The sequence below is a fragment of the Pleurodeles waltl genome, chromosome 7 (genome assembly GCF_031143425.1).
Source record: "Pleurodeles waltl isolate 20211129_DDA chromosome 7, aPleWal1.hap1.20221129, whole genome shotgun sequence".
Classification (NCBI taxonomy): Eukaryota; Metazoa; Chordata; class Amphibia; order Caudata; family Salamandridae; genus Pleurodeles; species Pleurodeles waltl.
In genome coordinates, this window is record NC_090446.1 from 407,605,964 (window position 1) to 407,624,560 (window position 18,597).

At 45.9% G+C, this 18,597-nt stretch overlaps 1 long non-coding RNA gene across 1 annotated transcript in view; it reads left to right on the top strand.

The window, feature by feature from the left end:
• The first annotated feature begins 1,886 nt into the window (after nucleotides 1-1,886).
• The window catches only part of LOC138304121 (uncharacterized), a 47,208-nt gene continuing 30,497 nt past the window's right edge, over nucleotides 1,887-18,597 (top strand). Inside the window, exons 1-2 of the long non-coding RNA XR_011205501.1 lie at nucleotides 1,887-2,061; nucleotides 17,337-17,374. This is a non-coding gene — a long non-coding RNA (uncharacterized lncRNA). The remainder of the gene's footprint in view (nucleotides 2,062-17,336; nucleotides 17,375-18,597) is intronic.

Consider the following 18,597-nt stretch of genomic DNA (forward strand, 5'->3'; position numbering starts at 1 on the left):
CCCTGAGACTACCACCTCCTCGGTGCAAAATGCTTTGAAATTAGTGGGGGTGTCCTGTGGACCTTCTGGTCCCTGGGGACTGCCACCTCCCCAGGTCTTTAAGTAAAGCTAGGGGGTCCATGATGGACCCCCTGCCCCAGCTGCGAGCACCTACCCAGGGCTAAATTCTAATGATGGACGGGGGCTGCGATGCCCCCCTTGTGGAGCCATACATGGCCCTGGGAACCGCTACCTCTGAGGGCCGACTCCTGCTACCTCCCCAGATGCCTATCCTCAGGAGGTAGCTGTTTGTTTTTGCTTGGTGGAGCTGACAGCTACCACCAAACAAAAGCAAACATAATTCAATTTTCTGCAAACAGGAGCTGTCAAACAGCTCCAGCTTGCACAAAGCAGAGTTTTCATCTGTTTCCCTGCACGCAAATATGCCTGCAGGGAAACAGATAAAAACATTGTTCCCCCAAGAAGGGAGCTGCCATTTAAAGCAGCTCCCTGCTTGCGGGACCAATGGTGGCTCCTGCAGGTGTCCGGAGCTGGCTGGGACCGTGAGGGCCTTGGAGCTCTCCCCACTCCACACCCACCCCACGGTCTCCAAAAAAAGAAGATCATAATTTTCAAAGTGGAATTGCATATTTGCAGTTCCACCTTGAAAATTATCTGCTGAAGTTGCTTGTGGAAAATCACACTGGAGACATTTAATTAACATCCTTTACACAGCTGTAGCGTAGGAGATGCACTATACAATTACCCAAGGGGGTAGCACCCACTAATTAGCCTGTAGAACTGTGGCTTCTTCTTCGATAACTACGTATGGCAGGATTCATTCTGGTGCAATGCTCGTTTTACAGAAATTAAACCTCCGCAGTAAGCACTTTCAGATAGAAACAATAGAGGTGCCCACATTGAAGCTCCCCTTCTGTAAAGTACTAATCAGCCTAACTGTGTGCATGGCCAAGGCAAAGCAAGTGTGTTTTCTTTGCAATTCCACCTTGAAAAGATATTTGTAATCCTTGATGGATGTGTTTGCATCCTTGCCTTTTTTGAGCGCACTATTTCATTTAGCAACTGTGACGAGTGTGTGCTTTTTGCTTTGACCCAACCAGGCTGCACACAGTGCAGTGTTGGGAGTGTTTATAGGGGGTTGGCTGCAGGGCCTGGTCACAGGCCAGGTCCCATGGCTAACCCTCACTGCACACAACCGAAGCACGGGTGCGAGTTTGGGTGATTATATGGGCTTGGATGAAGATTGTGTGCTACTGTGGTTGGATTAACGTTTAGTTATTAAAATTACATTAAAAAGCGTAGATATTCACTGAAAAAACATATTTACAGGGACATTATAGTTAGATTCTGAACTGTCTCGCACAAAACCATAGACATTCTGCAGTTACTTCAAGTAACTATAACCTGCGCCCTAAGGTAACTATAACACATGCCCTAGCCATGCACTGTTAATTACCCCAGATATTACAACACTCATGAGAACTTCTATAACATCATTGAAAATATAAATGAAACAATTGCAGTCAAATTATTGAAGAAAAAACTGCATTGCACAGGCACAAGTTATAGTTACCTTAGGGCGCAAGTTATAGCTACTTGAAATAACTGACTAGAACTGCTGAATTTCTACGGTTTTGTGGGAGTACATTCAGAACCTAACTATAATGTCCCTGTAACCTTTGTTTTTTTTCAGTGAATATGTATGTACATATATATATAGGTTTAACCTACCTGATATATACTTAACATTTCATTGTAAAGGCATGCTTGGTAAATGCATATGCATGGTAAAGATCTGCGTGGTAAAGTAAATAAACTACTGGACATTAAAACCACGTGGGTTTGTGCCTGGATTCTGTATAGGAGGTGATGGAGGAGTTGAAAGTTATAAATATGGACCCCCCTCCTGGGAAGAGGTGCATGGTGTATCAGCCACCTGGCAAGTGTGGAGAGACTTGAGGGAAGTAACCATGCAGCCCCCCATGCTCGAAAGGAACACCAGTAATGAGCGGGATCTCAAGATGAGTCGGAGGAACGGCATCTTGCATCCTGAGAGCTGTGGTGAGTAACAAATGGGCTGACTGGTTGGGAGGTAGACACCACTGTGACACAACAATTCTGAGTGTAAGAGGGAGGAATTGAAATTGTAGCTATGTCTTCCAACGCGCTGCGCGACCACAAGGCAGCAGCTGATGAACTTTTCAGTAACATCTCTATCAGTGAAAGTATCAGTGGCAAAGATCAAAGCCCCAAGGACATGAGGGGTGAGGATTTCAAAACGAAACTGAGAGCAGAAATGAACATAAGCCAATAGAAATATGCAAGAGAACAGAGTACTGGAAACTGGTTGGGAAACTGAGTTCAGATCCTGAAACCGCTAGAAGAGGGTAGAGTTGGATCTAGTGGTACATTTGTTCCTCATAAACTTTCAATTGTGACTGAATTGGGTTTTTTAAGGGCAGATCATGTGCAGTGGTTAAGACCCAGGGCGCAGAAAGTTTGTCAAGACAAAGGAGGAACAAGAGAAGTTGGTAATGCAGAAAAGCCTGCAACAGAATCAAAAGCACATTGGCAGAAAGTATGGAAGTAAAAATAAATCAAAAAGCTGGTATGTCCTTAATAAATTTGTCAAACATTGAATTGAATGAGGAGGAGAAAAGGGTTTTATCGATGGGCTTGACATATTAACCCATGAGTAGTATGAATTATAGTCAACACACATTGATTTTTATAAGTTCAGACGAAAATTGAAATTGACCAAATTCTATCTACAGAAACCTAAGAAATTGAGTTCAGAGGTGCAATCAGTAGGAAACAATGTGAATCAAAATGGACTTCAGATATCAGATTTGCAGGTATTAATGGAACTACATGATCTGGAGAATGAAAACAGCGGCATAGCAGGACCCGTAGCAGAGCAGCAAGCCATTGAATTAATGGGTGTGGAAGTATAGAGTGGGGAATACACCATTTAAACCAGTATCAACATTTGAGCCAACCTTACAAAGAGATTCAATAGATGTTTTTAATGACATGGTCATAGGTGTCGTGAAATTGTTATGTTTCCAATCCGGGAAGAAGTACAAGAGTTGGCAAAATCTGACCAAAAAGGGTTACAATGTGTTAATGAGAAAATTTCAATCAGACAACCAAGTAATAGTAAGAAACTCTGACAAAGGTGGCAATTTTGTACTGAAACCATGGCACATGTATATAGCTGAAGCCAATCGTCAGCTGAGAGACTCTGTTACATTCAAAGTGATATAGGTCAGTAGGCAGAAATTAAGGGCCAGTATCATTTGGAACTGATGGGAAGGCAGAGATGAAAGTCTATTGAGTCAGGAGAAGTATCTGTTTCTCAGGAATGACCATCCACGTATTTCAGTGATGTATTTAATCCCCAAGATACATAAAAATGTGCTGCAACCACTCGGGTATACGACATGAACATGGACTTCGAGCTGAAGAGTATTATCTTAGGAATCGACTATTGATGATGTTCAAACATAGCAGAATACGACTTAAAATGATACAGTGGTGCCTTGATAATAACTTTTTTTATTTCAGAACAAAGTATAGAAGCAAATACGAGGGACTTTTATGGGCACTTGCTTAGCCCCCAGCCATGCTTGTTTGCAAATGGGCTGGTGCGAGGAACAGGTGCTCGTGGGGTACCATGGAGAGATGCATGCAGAAAAGATTGTATGTTTTCTAAGATCCATTGATGATGTTTTTGTTGTCTGGAAAGGTACATCTGAGTCAGCAGTAAGATTTGTGGAGATTAATCAGAACGATTTGAATCGCCACTTTACAGAACATATTTGTGAGAGTCAAGTAGAATTTCCAGATGTATAGGTGTATGTAAGTGAAAGAAGACTGCAAACTAGGTTGTTCGGGAAGCCTACAGCGGGGAACTCCTTACTATAAGCATCTAGTTTTCACACTAAGAATACAATTTATAATATTCCATATAGGGGCTTACTGGGAGTGAAAAGAAACACTAGTGAGAAAAGTGATTGGGAGAGCAGTAAGAAGGAGGCAATTGAGAGATTCCAACAGAGAGGATATGATTAAAAAGCTATCAATGCAGCTGTGGTGAAAGCTGAAATGAAGAGCAGGGAAGCTATACTCTTTGCACTTACAGACAGTATACTCCCAGTGACTCCCAGATTAGGATGATTACAACATACAGTGCTGAGAACAGAAAATTGAGAATCATCCTGAATAAACACTGGCATTTATCAAAAGCAGATTCCACACTGGGCCCTACTCTCCCTAAATGCCCACAGGTTTCCTTTTTGGAAGGTACACTCAATGAGGGACTACCTAGTTTTCTGTAGCCCTGAAACAAAAACAACACCTTCATGATTGCAGGGAAAATGTTTTCATAGATGCCACAAATGCAAAGCCTGAAAATATGGGGTGGATATGGAAGAAATAATGGCACCCTTCAGTAGAAAACAAATAAGTATACATGGACTGTATCATTGCAGGACAGAATTTGAGTATACGTACTTAGATGCCAGTGCGGCTTACATACGTAGGTAGCACTAAACTGCAGGTCCATAAAAGGGTGCTACAGCATTTAAGGTGCATTGCTAACAAGGACTGGACATAGCCTGTGGCCAGACACATCTAAGAAATCCATGCAGGTGGCATGGAGGGACTGCAGTATTTTGTAATTGATGCAGTTCCAGTACAATAGAGGGGTGGCAACAGGGAGATCAGATTGAGAGAACTGGAGTGTAGGTGCATGATAAAATTGGACTCCAAAGTACCAAATGGTTTGAACACAGAAAAGGAGTTGTACACTTTCTTAGTTTCTCCATGATTCAAGTGATCAATGTTGATATTTGGATCTAGAGGGTAGGTCGCTCCCCCTGCCGCTGCAGCTCCTCCAGCTCCTCCAGCCCAGGTTCCTGAGACCGCCCAGCTACCTCGCAGTAAGTACCCCCACCTCCCAGCCCCTTGCCCTGCCCTGCGCTACTCACCCTCTCTCCTGCTTCTTTTCTTCTTCTCTGTTCTTCCTCCTCGCTCCTCTTCTGTAATCTTCTTCTGTACTCTTCTTTCGCTCCTGCTCCCTGTCTTCTCTCTTCATCTGTGTGCTTCTCAGCCTCTCCTCTGCACCGCGACCCGCGTGTGCCTCTTCTTCTCTGTCCCTCTTCCTGGCTCCATCCTCTGCCGCTCGTCGCCCCTCTTCTTCTTCACCTTCATCTGTATTCTTCTGTCTTCTGCGCTCCTCTTCTTCACCTTCATCTGTACTCTTCTGTACTCTTCTGTCTTCTGCGCTCCTCTTCTTCACCTTCATCTGTACTCTTCTGTGCTCCTCTTCTTCACCTTCATCTGTATTTCTCTGTCTTCTGCGCTCCTCTTCTTCTTTTATCTTCTTCTGTAGTCTTCTGCCTTCTGCTCTTCGTCTTCTGTACCTTCTTCTGTGGTCTTCTGTCTTCTGTTCTTCGTCCTCTGCACATTCTTCTGTGGTCTTCTGTCTTCTGTCTTCTGTTCTTCGTCTTCTGTCTTCTGTCTTCTGTTCTTCGTCTTCTGTACCTTCTTCTGTGGTCTTCTGTCTTCTGTTCTTCGTTTCCTGTACCTTCTACTGTGGTCTTCTGTTCTTCGTCTTCTGTTCTTCTGTCTTCTGCTCTTCGTCTTCTGTCTTCTGTTCTTTCCGCGCCTGCCCTCCTGCTCCTGCCTTGTCTCTCTCCCTCACTCGCCTCCCCCTCTGTTTCACCACCCTCTACCCCTATCGCTAACTGCCTCCCCCACTCCTCCTATCTACCAATCTACCTATCTCTCTATCTCTCTATCTCTCTAGCTCTCTATCTATCTCCCTCACTCACCACCTCCTCCTATCTACCTATTTCTCTATCTTTCCCCCCCACTCGCCTATCTCTCTAGCTCTCTATCTATCTCCCTCACTCACCACCTCCTCCTATCTACCTATTTCTCTATCTTTCCCCCCACTCGCCTATCTCTCTATCTCTCTATCTCCCTCACTCACCACCTCCTCCTATCTACCTATTTCTCTATCTTTCCCCCCCACTCGCCACCCCCTCTGTTACCACCCCTATCTTCCTATCCTTTCACTCTACCTCTCACCCTCACCCACCTCTACAACCCCCCCCATCTTCCCAACCTTACTCCTATCTCTCTCCCTATTCTCCTAAACATCCAAAACTCACCCCCCACCACCCTTAAACCCCCCTCCCCCAGCTCTTCTCCCTCTACCTGTCCCCCCCTTCCGCTTTCCCGCCGCCACCTCCTGCACGCCCCCGCCCCCCAGCTCCCATTTGCCCCCAGCTGACCCCTCCCTCTTATGGTGGCTGCTGCGCAACCGCGCGCAGCGGGCGCGCCATAGGTAAGCCCGTCTGCGCCGTCCGCGCCTGGCCCGCGCCCAGTGCCACGACCCCTGGTCCCCAGCTCTCCCAAACCCCGCTGCTCCGCTACGACCCCACCACCCTCCACGCCCTCAACCCAGGGCGCTCCAACACCTGCTTCCAAGCTCACCCTAAACGCACCCATGGACCTTTCGCCTGCCACTCCTGCAAACGCATCTTCCACCACGCAACTACCACGTCCACCAGCCCACGCGCCATCAACCACCTCAAGTGCATCCTGGTCAACGCTCGATCCGTCCACAAGCACGCCGTTGAACTCTGCGACCTCCTGGACTCCACAGCACCGGACGTCGCCTTCATCACGGAGACCTGGATGAACGCCTCCACGGCCCCTGACATCGCCACTGCCATCCCCGAAGGCTAAAAGATTTCCAGGAAAGACCGCACCAACCAAGTAGGAGGAGGAATCGCCATTGTCTTCAAAGACTCCATCAGCGTCACCACCTCCACCGAAGACACCCCCCTTGCCGCTGAACACCTGCATTTCCAGATTCGCACTGACCCCAGGACCACCCTCAGAGGATCCCTCATCTACCGTCCCCCCGGACCGCGCGCCCCTTTCAGCGACTCCATCGCCGACTTCGTCTCCCCGCACGCCCTTGCCTCACCGGACTACATCCTCCTAGGCGACCTCAACTTCCATCTGGAACAGAACAACGACCCCAACACCACCGCCCTGCTCGACAACCTCGCCAACCTCGGACTCAAGCAACTGGTGAACACCGCCACCCACATCGCCGGACACACGCTTGACCCCATCTTCTCCGCCAGCAAACACGTCTCCTTCAGCCACGCCTCCGCTCTCCACTGGACCGACCACAGCTGTGTCCACTTCTCATTCCGACGCGAGACCCGCCACCTCCGCACTCAACCCATCCCTCGTCGACAGTGGAACAAAATCCCCGAAGAACAACTCTTCTCCGCACTCACCGTCAACCAACCTACCATCACCACCGACCCCAACGACGCAGCCCTCAGCCTCTCGAACTGGATCTCCAACTGCGCAGACAACCTTGCTCCCCTCAGACGCACGCATCGACAGGCCATCACCAAAAAACCTCTCTGGTTCTCTGACACCCTTAAGGAATCGAAGAAAACCTGTCGCGCCCTCGAGAAAGCCTGGCGCAAGGACCACACCGCCGACAACCTGACCGCCCTCAAAAACGCAACCCGCCAACACCACCACCTGATCCGGGCAGCCAAAAGGAATTTTTTCACCGACAGACTGGACAAAAACAGCCACAACAGCAGAGAACTTTTCAGCATCGTTAAAGAGTTCTCCAACCACAACGCCAACGCCAACGCCGTCACGCCCTCACAAGACCTGTGCAACTCCCTCGCCGCCTTCTTCCATCGCAAGATCACCGACCTCCACGACAGCTTCGGACACCAGACCCAACCAAGCATCACCGAACCCACAACCCCGGCCATCATCCTCAACGCCTGGACCCACATCAACACTGAAGAAACCAAAACCACCATGAACTGTATCCACTCCGGTGCCCCATCGGACCCCTGCCCTCACTTCATCTTCAATAAAGCCGACGACATCATCGCCCGCACCTCCAGACCATCATCAACTCTTCATTTTCTTCTGCTACCTTGCCCGAAAGCTGGAAACACGCCGAAGTCAACGCCCTACTAAAGAAACCTACGGCTGACCCAAGCGACCTGAAAAACTTCCGCACCATCTTGCTCCTCCCCTTCCCTGCCAAGGTAATAGAGAAGACCGTCAACAAACAGCTTACCAACTTCCTGGAAGACAACAACCTTCTCGACCCTTCACAAACCAGATTCCGAACCAACCACACCACTGAAACCGCCCTCATCTCAGTCACAGACGACATCAGAACCCTGATGGACAACGGTGAAACAGTCGCCCTCATCCTCCTCGACCTCTCGGCTGCCTTCGACACCGTCTGTCACCGCACCCTAATAACCCGCCTCCGCTCCACCGGGATCCAAGGCCAGGCCCTGGACTGGATCGCCTCCTTCCTCTCCAACCGCTCTCAAAGAGTCTACCTCCCACCTTTTCGCTCAGACCCCACAGAGCTCATCTGCGGTGTACCTCAAGGCTCCTCGCTCAGACCGACACTCTTCAATGTCTACATGAGCCCCCTCGCCGACATCGTACGCAAGCACAACATCATCATCACCTCCTACGCCGACGACACTCAACTTATACTTTCCCTCATCAAGGACTCCGCCAGCGCTAAGACCAACTTACAAGATGGCATGAAGGACGTCGCAGATTGGATGAGGCTCAGCCGCCTAAAGCTGAACTCTGACAAAACGGAAGTCCTCATCCTCGGCAACACCCCGACCGCATGGGACGACTCCTGGTGGCCCACGGCCCTTGGCACCGCACCGACCCCCTCAGACCACGCCCGCAACCTTGGCTTCATCTTGGACCCTCTTCTCACCATGACCAAACAAGTCAACGCTGTGTCCTCCGCCTGCTTCCACACCCTCCGCATGCTCCGCAAGATCTTCCGCTGGATCCCCGCTGACACCAGAAAATCCGTGACCCACGCCCTCGTCACGAGCCGCCTGGACTACGGCAACACCCTCTATGCTGGGACCACCGCTAAACTCCAAAAACGCCTGCAACGTATTCAAAACGCCTCAGCCCGCCTCATCCTCAACGTACCCCGCAACAGCCACATCTCCACACACCTGAGACACCTGCATTGGCTCCCAGTCAGCAAAAGGATCATCTTCCGACTTCTCACCCACGCACACAAAGCCCTCCACAACAAGGGACCTGAATACCTCAACCGTCGCCTCAGCTTCTACGCCCCCACCCGTCTCCTCCGTTCCTCTGGCCTCGCGCTCGCTGCCATCCCTCGCATCCGCCGCTCCACGGCGGGTGGGAGGTCCTTCTCCTACCTGGCAGCCAAGACCTGGAACACCCTCCCCACCAGCCTCAGGACCACCCAGGACCACTCCGCATTCCGGAGACTCCTCAAGACCTAGATTTTCGAGCAGCAGTAACCCCCCCTAGCGCCTTGAGACCCGCACGGGTGAGTAGCGCGCTTTATAAATGTTAATGATTTGATTTGATTTAGAGGGAGTCTTTTTTTCTTTAGAGTGCCACTGCACCACTGAGTAGGGGGCAGATCTAATGATTGTACATAGCAGTCAGTAATGACACACCACATTGTTATGTAGGTGGTATTTTTTTAATGAGAATTATTTTATATAACAGGAGGGTAACAATTGAGCATGATATTCCTGCTGGCATGATATAATAAGAGATGCCGATCCGCTGAGTGGCTTTCGATTATTGGGCCAATAAAGGGCAAGAATTAATTTGTTTTAATAATGGAACGAGATGGCGACCCTGAGAGATCATGGCATAAGGTAATTCACAAAAACAATAGCTCTGTGAGGTTGATACCCAGCAGAATGTGTGAATACGTTTTCTGTGCAATCTTCCTATTAAATTGGCCCATTGTGGGTGTGATTTTTTTTAAAGATCATAATTAATGTACAGGCCACTTGGGCATGATCGAGGGTGTCAACAGTATTGATTGTAGTGCACAGTGTAATTTTTGTAGGTGACACAAAAAGTGCTGAAAAGGTGGGTTGTGCAATCTGTTTATTAAATTGGCCCACTGTGGGTGTGCTAGATCTTAAGTAGTGTAATGAATGCAATAACAGCCCTCTTTGGCAGGTTTGGGGGTGTTTACAGTATAAATTGCTACAGTTTTTTTTTTTTTTGTGTTTGGGTAATTATTTGTTGACTAGTGCCAAGCGGAATTTGAGGAGGCATCTGTATAATTAAGTCATGAGACTAATGGTCTGAAAAATCCATCACAGTGGAGAGAGCATCACATTTCATGATGGGACTTTGTCAATGATAAAAAACTGTGGAAAGTTCAAATTGCTTCTCCCCCTTTGAAATAACACAAAATAATAACAATGTAAATAATTTATTACCACCGATGTGATGTATTTAGTGAAAATGTATTTACGAACTGCTAACTTATGTAATATATACCAATTGATTAGTATAACCCCAAGTATGTTTGTTTTAAAAGCGAGACCGCCTGTCTTTTATGTTGTTTCTGCTTTCACTTATCACGTGGGGTGTGATTTAGATGGGTGGTCGATAGCGCTGCGCGTCGAGTGAAAAAGGCCTGTTTTCGCGGACGAATTGCGTTATGGCAGACTAAGCACAAATAATCTGCTGGACATTAAACCCATGTGGGTCTGTGCCTCAGTTCTGTGTAGGAGGTGATACAGGAGTTGGAAGTTTTATGTTGTAATATCACCACTCCAGAAAGTTATGAAAAGCAACCACCCCAAAATGGTTCCTCAAATGACACAGTACATGCACATCCACTATCTGAAAATTGTATATAAAAGTGGAACCCAAACCATCCCACTTGTTTGCAGTTCCAATATGCTTGACTTGCTAAGCACACGGATACTTCGCAAAGTATTGAAGGAGCAGCTGTGATCCAGCACCTGCATTTTCTATAACTAGTCTTCCAGAGGTGAGAGGACATATCCTGAAGTCTACACATCTTGCTGGAGAAACTGTGGGTCTACCGAAGTCCTCACGCCTGCCTGCTGAAAATGGGAGAAGGGAGAGCCTTGTACTGCAAATGCTTTCTACCAGAGGAGTAAACATCCCAGTGGAGACTTTAGTGTGCATTCTTGTAGTGCTGTCTAACTACCAAGTTTGTTGAATGCTGACTCTGGAACTGTGATTCTGGGCAAATCGGTTAATTTCCCTGTGCTTACCAAAATGAGTCTGACCTTATGTAATGCAATCTGGTGCTCATGTAAATGTGCTGTAATGCCTTTGGGCCAAGTTTGTGCTGTATAAAACTGCAAACATTTTTAAAAATATATTATGTTTTGGTGTGATTAATTAAAGTACATCTGTCCTCTACTGGAAAATTCACTTATTGCACTTATTGTTAGATTGCTTGAGAACTGAGTATCCCCCACACTACTTCCTTGGGACGCCTTGGATTGGTCTCCCTTGCGACACTGAGAGTCAAGTGCACTAGGGGTGTATGCAGCACCATAATCGGACAGACACGAGTGGTAAAAGGTACCAACCACCACGCCTGAGATACAGTAACTCCTGCTTGACCTGTTGCCACTTCAGACCCTGATATTAGACTTCAAACCCTTTCACGCACTTTTACACTTTAATACATTGTCTGAGTATTCCCTGACATGGTGAAGACACTGAACAGAAAGAAACACAGATTGCAGAGGAGGAGGTGTGACTGTTGAGGAACGAGCAGAGGGAAGCAAGCACAGTGAAGAAAGCACAGAAAAGCGTGTCGTGGAGCCTCTGTCTCCTGCTCACCATCACCAGTGCCTGCCATCCTCCTGGCTGTGGGCAGCAGGTACAGCAGGCAAGTGTGAGTCGGCTGTCCCGCAATGACCCCTGCTGCTTAACCCTGAAAGGTAGGGAGTGAAAGGCTTTGGGGCTCTGGGAGACAACGTGGAGTCAGTAGGCAAAAGAAACAAGCTGTGGCAAAGCAAGTAGTTCTCACCTATGCAAGTGCTACTGGATTTAATATGTATTTTAGCTACATTGTTCACCAGCATGGCTGCTGTTCAGCATGGCTAAACATCAGTGGCATAAAGGAGAGTGGCATGGAGTGACATAGAGTGGAATGGTGTAGAGTGTTGTGGAGTGGCAGATTGTGTCATGTATTTGAAGTGGCATAGTGTGGAGTCTCATAGAGTGGCATACCCTGGAATGGCATAGAGTGGAGTGGACTGGTGAAGAGTGTATTGGCGTAGAGTGGTGCAGAGTATAGTGGCATGGAGTGCAGTGGCATTAAATTAGGTGGTGTCCAATGCAGCATCATAGAATGCAGTGGCGTAGATTAGAGTGGTACATAGAGTGGACTTGTGCAAAGCGAAGTGGTGCAGGGTAGAGGGGCATACAGTTGAGTGGCATGGAGTGGTGCAGAGTGGAGTGAATTAGAGTTGAGCGATGCAGAGGGCAGTGCGGAGAGTAGAATGGCATAGAATGCAGTGTCATAGAGCAGAGTCTAGTGGCATAGAGTGGTGCAGAGTAGAGTAGCATAGATTGGTGCAGAGTATAGTGCCATAGATTGCAGTGGCATAAAGTGCAGTGGTGTAGAGTGGAGTAGTGCAGAGTAGAGTGACATCGAATTCAGTGGTGGAGAGTGTAGTCTTGCAGAGTAGAGTGTCAGAGTAGAGTGGTGTAGGGTGGAGTATAGAACAGTGGCATAGAGTACAGTGATGCAAAGTAGAGTGCAGTGGGCTAGAGTGCTGTGACAGTGCATTTTTGTACAGTACATTGGCATAGAGTTCAGTGGTTAAGAGTAGAGTGACATAGTGCAGTGGCATATAGTGGAGTAGAGTGACATCGAGTACATTGTTTCAGAGTAGAGTGAAGTGTAGAGTGGAGTATTGCAGGGTAGAGTACAGTTGCATAGTGTAGCATAGAGTGTAAAGGCATAGAATAACTTGGTGTAGAGTGTAGTGGTACAAAGTAGATTAGAGTGGCGTACAGGGGATTGGCGTAGAGTATAGGAGCATAAAGTTGAGTGTCACAGAATAAAGTGTATTGACATAGCATATATTGGCATAGAGTGCAGTGTTGCAGAGTGGTGTAGAGTACAGTGGCGTAGACTAGGTTGGTGTGGCCTAGACTGGAGTGGTGTAGAGTGCAGTGGCGAAGAGTGCATTGGCATAGAGTAGAGTGCTACAGGGTAGAGAAGCGTAGCATGAAGTGGCATAGAGTGCAGTGGCGAATAGTGGAGTGGTGCAGAGTGCAGTGGCATGGAGTGGTGCAGAGTAGAGTGCAGTGGTGTGGAGTGGTACAGAGTAGAGTGGCGTACAGTGGACTATTCATGGTGTGGTAGCACAATGTCATTACAGACAACACATTTTCAATCAAAGTGATCATTACTTTTGCACACACAGTTTTACTAATAAAACTGTGCAGTGCACAGAAAGAAATATGTGGAGATTGCACCACCTAGTTTAATGATTTGTTTTGCTCATATTAAGGTATTTGTTTTGTTAGCACGTCAGACCTTATTTGGCTAATTGACATTAATTTGTAAGGGGACTCGTTTGTAGGTCGACGAACCTTTTGACTGCGTTTAGAATAGTTCCCACCCTTAGACCCTGTACCAATATAAATCAATAGCAATAACAGTCAATAGCATTGACAATCATAAGAGTCAGTAATTTCCACACACCATGACCTTTCGGTCATGAACAACAACACCGTTATGTATAAGTTAGAATGTTTATTTTACTATATTAACAATGCTATTATCACGTAACTTAGTCTCAAAATAAAATGGTAAGCATACAGAAACAATATTGGCTGCCCAAATCTCCTAACGAATCGCAATTTAATCAAAGCTTGGACCACTACACATTCTAAAGTTGCAGTACAAATCAATAGCAAGAATAACTGCACAAACGAAATGGCATACATTTATATTCAGCAAAGAAAATACATCAACTGTTATTACACATAGCGAGCAGCATCAGTGAGTACCCTAACTACCCAGACTAGAATAGCATGTTTGGACTTCATGCAAAACAATTTAGTCAACACAAATTTGGAAAACATCTAACTATGACTCTGTCAAAATTAGCAGTTGGTACCCAGGGACAAAAGCAAAAAGACATAACAATCATTAACATCGTCTTATACCTTGCCTCAGTAAGCAAGCTGTGACAGTCTTCATCAATTGGACATCAGCGTCCAATTGGACATCAGCGTCGTCAGCAAGGCATCGGAATTCAGTGTTAAAGTTCAGGAAAGCAAAGTCTGTTCATGCAGTTCGGAAAGTTAGTAACTAATAGCGTCTCAGGAAGGTTAAGAAAGAAATAGCGAATGGCGTATCTCCTCTCCATGCAGTCTTGATAAGTTAGATTTCCTAAAACGACTTCCCACATTGCTATGGGTCAAAGAATCGTACATTTATTTAGTCCAATGAAAGTGGAACCCCAAATCTAAAAATGTACTAGTACACAGTTCACATGTCGATGATCGTTGGGCTTGTCAAGTAACAAATTTGTATCAGCCTCTACTCCAGTCAGTGCTTCCATTGTCTGCTCCTGGGAAGGTAGTCTTCACACACAGTAAGTTATACAATGTATCCCTAGCTAGTACAGCATATTCTAGCAAGCAGTTCTCATGGTAAAGAATTTCTGCTACTAACATTCGGTCAGTGCAGTGGAAAAGCCATAATGTAATTCTCTAAGCAGCCATTTTATAATTTGCCTAAGCAGTGCAGCTTGACATAAGGCCGTGCAAATAGGCCCAAGACCTCCCTAAATTAAGGTCTACAATTAATAAAGCAAATACATGATACAAGACCATTGATATGACATACTATTACATTAACCCAAACATTTTACATTAATAAGCTGTTCATAAGTGCACTTTGTGAACAATGTCGGCCACTCAGGCGCAATTTCAAATATGTGCATTATTTCGCTACGTTAACTCATTTTCTATGCAAATTCAACACTCAGAATAGAAGAATATTCATTAGTAAAAATTCAGCGTTAACAGTTTCCAACACACTTCAGAAATAACAAAAATGTGCTTCATTTGTGCGTTCATAATTCTGATATATTCTGAAATACTTACACAGTTCAATTAAATGTGTGCTAGAAAAAAACTCTTTCCTAGCCCCAGTATCCAGCAAAATTGTCACATAAATCCTCTCACTTTGAAGTCAGAGAAAGAAAAGTAAACAAGCGCCCTTGCAAGTCAGCGCCTGACATTATTTGACCTCAGTCTTTGAATACACAGCAAATGTGACAAGATAGGAACAAGATATAAAAGCCTGTTAACAGAAAGTGAGTTTGGGGTAGGAGACAGAAAACACAGTTTAGGCAATAGGAGGGATAAACTGAACCTGAAGAGCCTAAAGCAAAAAAAGCCAGCAAATAAAAAGCCAGAAAGTGTGAGTTACAAATCATAAAGCCAATGTAATCAACAAGCTGAATGCATTTGTATATCAACTTTTTGAAAGTCCCCAAAATGTATTTAGCAAGGCTGCAACATAAAAAGGGCAAAGGCAGCAGAGGACAGAGCCAGCACCAATAATAGTGTAGCCGGGTGCCCCCTGGTGAGGGCATCTGCTGCCTCGACCCCAAAGACCGCTTCTGCCTGCTTTTGGATTTGGTTGCTTTTTGCTGGGTTCCAGCTGGGATTCCCTGGTGAGGCCAGCTATGTCCCTAGTTCCATCCCCCGTAGTCCAGAGACTAGGTCAGTGACTAGAGGAGGTCTGCCAAAGCATTGGTGAGTGCAAGAAACTGCTTTGAAAGTGCAAGGAGTGTATGGCGTTTTTAGCTCATAGGATTGTTGCCAAACTACAGCCTATGAATTACTATTGCTTATGAACAACTGCTAAATTGGTGCCAAATATCTACTAAATAACCCTTTGCAGCTTGCACTCTACAGTTGGTAACCTATATGCCCCTGGATTCAGCTTAATGCTATAGTCCATATACTGTATATCAGATAGCCTGTGCGGAAGTGCTGCAGTTGTGTTTTATAAAATCCACTGCATCTGGTGCCGGGCCTGTGATAGTTAAGAAGCCAGGCAGCAAGTCGGGCTCTGTCCATTAAAGTCTGTCAAGCGCCGTGACAAACCCATTCCCCATCTCCCTTGACCTGTGTGAGCGTTTGTGTGAGGTAAGGGGAGATATCATGGTCTGGGGAGGATAGAGGGCTCACAGTCCTGGGCAGTGGAAAGTGGCTGCCATGTAAATTGTGATAGCAGGCGACCATCGCTGTGCATACAGGGGGTTTGACAGCAACAAGTGGGATGGAAAGCTTTGTACAGCCTGCATCCTTGTTTTAATTCCTATAAACCAGGTGTGGTGGTAGTGGTGGGTCGACCTTTGTTGCGCCACTGTTGCAGTTTGCATTGGTGAACATACCATACATGGCCATAATTCATCACCTTGATTCACTTGGATTCTTACTGATGGGCAGCACGTGCTCAGCAGGAAGCTCTACCTATTGGCTTGGAGGGGAACTTCAAGGGGTTTCCCTTCAAGGAGTGGCCTTCTTGCAGCAATTTTCTTCACTAATTGAAATCAGCTAACAGTAAGTTGTTGACTCTGATAAGCTAACACTGGTGATACAACTGGTAAGACGTCTCCTTGGCTTCCCAAACAAATCAATGCTTTTTACAAAGAAGCCTCTGGAGGTTTCTCCTGTTGTGAACAAGGAAGACCAAGGAGGTAATGATAGTCACAGTACCATGGATGGGTCGATAAGATCTGTTGAGTATTTTGCATAAGGGTATAGTAAAGAGCAAAAAGAAAATACATTTTAATGTAAATTGTAACACTTAATGCAGCAAAATCATGTGTATCTCTATAATCGAAGAAACCGCCAACCCACCACAAAGAAATTCTGTCATTCAAGGGGGTCTTATGAGTGTTGAGCCAGGTACTCATTTCGAAATTGGTTCTACTTTTACTGAGTCTTCTCTAAACCAATATGTAAATCTAAGTGAACAGCTCTTGTCAAAATAATTAAGTATGAGATCCAAGCCTAGTAGGGCTAAGCAAGGGACCTGGATTGAGTCCAGTAGTCACAGCCCAAGGAATCAAATAATTATGGATTACATCATGACGAACAAGCATTGGCACAACCAATAGTTTTCACCTTTGCGAGATCTATTGGATTGTCAGTGTATTTTTGACAAGCTGCAACATGGCTTAGCGTAAAAAAAAATAAGAAAACGGCATGACGACGGTGCCAGGATTTACCATGTCATAGTGCTTTCTTTTTTTAACTTTAAGCCAACATTTAAAAAAAGAAACAAACATTGCTTTGTCAATGGTTGTATTACTATCTTTTTTTAATATTCAGCAAATGTTGACTTTCGGATCATGACATTAATTGCTTTCCCATTACTTATGCATGTCTTTTTTTTTTATTTGTAGGTGAATGTGGCAACATCAACTGCTGAAAAAGGAGTGTGGTCTGTATCCAACTAGCAAACCTTTGTTGGGTGGACGTTTGTTTGTGCATGCAGATCTAGTGTTAGTTTATTGGTGCAATGCAGTGCTTAATTTGTGCTTGTTGTTTCCGGTGCTGAGCACCGGCACTTATTTGTGAGGGCCGGGGCTTATTCTTATGCCTCAAGCATTTGCTGCGAGCACAAGACACATATGTGGAAGAAGGAAAAACTAAAAAGCGTCATAAAGGGAGAAAGTAGAAAGTTGCAGGATGAGCTGAAGGGGCAGGGGTGGCCGTAAATGGATTGAAGAGGCCCGAGATGGCTTCAGAATTATGCTGCTTCAGTATTCAGTGCTGGCAGATTTAATTACAGCAGCCTCGTGTTTAAGAGAAGGGCTTTGAGCACCGGCACCTCTTAATTTGCAAATTAAGCACTGGTGCAGTGGTCCTTGTACAAGCGAGAACATTGTTTACTGGGCAGAGAACGATTTGCCTTTCCTTGATGTGAACGAGACTGCATGTCTTCTTGTGATGAATGAAAGAGTAGGGGGGCTATGGCAAAAGAGGTGTACACCTGAAAAAGATCCAACTGGCTGAGGTGGGTGTGGTGCGTAATAAGGAAGCCGCGGAAGGCGGCCATTTGTATTGCTCAGAAAACCCTTATTTGGTAATGTTAGACGAAACTATTGTGTGATGATGAGGTGCTGCACTTTGAAGGATGGTGCACTAATTTAAAATCATATTGGCTATACACTATTAGTTTGGAATTTCCCTTAACCTAACTGTTCTGTTAAGACCCAGATCCTAGACAGAAGTGAATTTTCCCTGCTGTGGTTAGCATAACTCCCATCGCCCCCATGCTCTGCCCTTGAGCATAAGATTTCTCAGATTCATCGCCAACGACATCACCGATGTAGGAAGGACACTTGCCCTACAGAGAGACAGAGGATAGATTGCTGCAGTTTTATGAATGCACCATGCTCTTACAAACGTTAAAGGCAACGGCAAGGCTATAGTACCACTGTCCATTTATTAATGCAGAGGAGAAAGGGTGACGCAGTTTAATTGCAAGTCCTCAATATCCTCACAGGCATTCAAAGCAGTTGTATTGGTGAAGTACCATTATCAGCATGCAGATGTTGACATTGACATGCGTGGGCACTAAAGGCTGGCGTAGTTGCATTTGACGTGAGACACCCCCTTTCTACACATTAAATGCAGTTATAAGGCATTCGAATGTCTATG